The sequence below is a fragment of the Oncorhynchus mykiss genome, chromosome 6 (genome assembly GCF_057628025.1).
Source record: "Oncorhynchus mykiss isolate SJ-2025 chromosome 6, ASM5762802v1, whole genome shotgun sequence".
In the NCBI taxonomy this organism is placed as follows: Eukaryota; Metazoa; Chordata; class Actinopteri; order Salmoniformes; family Salmonidae; genus Oncorhynchus; species Oncorhynchus mykiss.
Window position 1 is genome coordinate 77,269,433 of NC_143027.1, and position 2,892 is coordinate 77,272,324.

Consider the following 2,892-nt stretch of genomic DNA (forward strand, 5'->3'; position numbering starts at 1 on the left):
TTGCGACCTTTTGCCACATTTCAGGCTTCAAACATAAAGATATAAAACTATATTTTTTTGTGAAGAATCAACAACAAGTGGGACACAATCATGAAGTGGAACGACATTTATTGGATATTTCAAACTTTTTTAACAAATCAAAAACTGAAAAATTGGGCGTGCAAAATTATTCAGCCCCTTTACTTTCAGTGCAGCAAACTCTCTCCAGAAGTTCAGTGAGGATCTCTGAATGATCCAATGTTGACCTAAATGACTAATGATGATAAATACAATCCACCTGTGTGTAATCAAGTCTCCGTATAAATGCACCTGCACTGTGATAGTCTCAGAGGTCCGTTAAAAGCGCAGAGAGCATCATGAAGAACAAGGAACACACCAGGCAGGTCCGAGATACTGTTGTGAAGAAGTTTAAAGCCGGATTTGGATACAAAAAGATTTCCCAAGCTTTAAACATCCCAAGGAGCACTGTGCAAGCGATAATATTGAAATGGAAGGAGTATCAGACCACTGCAAATCTACCAAGACCTGGCCATCCCTCTAAACTTTCAGCTCATACAAGGAGAATACTAATCAGAGATGCAGCCAAGAGGCCCATGATCACTCTGGATGAACTGCAGAGATCTACAGCTGAGGTGGGAGACTCTGTCCATAGGACAACAATCAGTCGTATATTGCACAAATCTGGCCTTTATGGAAGAGTGGCAAGAAGAAAGCCATTTCTTAAAGATATCCATAAAAAGTGTTGTTTAAAGTTTGCCACAAGTCACCTGGGAGACACACCAAACATGTGGAAGAAGGTGCTCTGGTCAGATGAAACCAAAATTGAACTTTTTGGCAACAATGCAAAACGTTATGTTTGGCGTAAAAGCAACACAGCTGAACACACCATCCCCACTGTCAAACATGGTGGTGGCAGCATCATGGTTTGGGCCTGCTTTTCTTCAGTAGGGACAGGGAAGATGGTTAAAATTGATGGGAAGATGGATGGAGCCAAATACAGGACCATTCTGGAAGAAAACCTGATGGAGTCTGCAAAAGACCTGAGACTGGGACGGAGATTTGTCTTCCAACAAGACAATGATACAAAACATAAAGCAAAATCTACAATGGAATGGTTAAAAAATAAACATATTCAGGTGTTAGAATGGCCAAGTCAAAGTCCAGACCTGAATCCAATCGAGAATCTGTGGAAAGAACTGAAAACTGCTGTTCACAAATGCTCTCCATCCAACCTCACTGAGCTCGAGCTGTTTTGCAAGGAGGAATGGGAAAAAATTTCAGTCTCTCGATGTGCAAAACTGATAGAGACATACCCCAAGCGACTTACAGCTGTAATCGCAGCAAAAGGTGGCGCTACAAAGTATTAACTTAAGGGGGCTGAATAATTTTGCACGCCCAATTTTTCAGTTTTTGATTTGTTAAAAAAGTTTGAAATATCCAATAAATGTCGTTCCACTTCATGATTGTTTCCCACTTGTTGTTGATTCTTCACAAAAAATACAGTTCTATATCTTTACCCATATTTCTCGCATAATGAATTTTACCGACACAAAAAGATCCCACATTGCCTAGCGTTATTTGTTTTGTCGACATTTGTAAAGTTTCCTGACACATTTGCTGTTTCCATCAGGCCTGTCGTGAAATGCTTTATTCAACATGTACTTTACTCACAGAAAATGTTTGGATTGGAACCTGGTTATTGAAGTAGGGGCTTCTCCTTGAGCAAACCTACTAGACAAATATTAAAATAGCACTTTTTCCATAAGCTGCATGGAACACAATTATGATCTATACTTGGCATGTAGATTTCTCACTCACGGGTGGCACATATTGGGATATGGGGGAGGGGAATGGGCAGGGTATATGCACATTAATATTAGCATATCAGTACAGTGTGTAGTACAGCATTCTACAGTAAACTACAGTTTACTACATAATTATATAGTAAGTACTACACATGATCATGGGATACTACAGTGTGTAGTATAGTATTCTACACTATACTACAGTTTACTACATAATTATATAAGAAGTACTACACATGATTGAGGGATTGTGCGGTGTGTAGTATAGTATTCTACAATATACCACAGTTTACTACTGTCAGGGATCGGACCAATATGCAGCGTGGTAGTTGTCCATGTTATTTAATAAGAAAACTCAACACGAACACAAAATAACAAAGTGAACTGGCAACGAAACAGTCCCGTGTGGCACAAACACAGGAAACAATCACCCACAAAATACCCAAAGAACATGGCTGCCTAAATATGGTTCCCAACCATAGACTTACATAAACACCTAGACCTAGGAAACACCCCATAAACATACAAAACCCCTAGACCAGTCAAAACACATAATCCCCCATGTCACACCCTGAACTAACCAAAATAATAAAGAAAACAAAGATAACTAAGGCCAGGGCGTGACAGTAACCTCCCCAAAGGTACGGACTTCGGCCGCACACCTAAATCCATAGGGGAGGGTCTGGGTGGGCGTCTGTCCACGGTGGCGGCTCTGGCGCGGGACGTGGACCTCACTCCACCATAGTCTTAGTCCGTTTTTGTGGCCTCCTAGGAACGGCAACCCTCGCCGCCAACCTAGGACTGGCAACCCTACTAAAGGGTCCCACTGGACTAAAGAAACTCCTCCGGACTGAGGGGCAGCTCCGGACTGAGGGGTAGCTCAGGACTGAGGGGCAGCTCAGGATTGAGGGGCAGCTCAGGACTGAGGGGCAGCTCAGGACTGAGAGGTAGCTCAGGCTGGTTGACGGCTCTGGCAGCTTCTGGCTGACTGAAGGCTCTGGCAGCTCCTGGCTGACTGACGGCTCTGGCAGATCCTGGCTGAATGGCGGCTCTGGCAGATCCTGGCTGACTGGCGGCTCTGCCGGCT

At 43.2% G+C, this 2,892-nt stretch overlaps 1 pseudogene; it reads right to left on the bottom strand.

Moving 5' to 3' along the window:
* Nucleotides 1-1,706: 1,706 nt before the first annotated feature.
* On the bottom strand, nucleotides 1,707-1,756 carry LOC118965107 (U7 small nuclear RNA; annotated as a pseudogene).
* Between the last annotated feature and the right edge of the window lie 1,136 nt (nucleotides 1,757-2,892).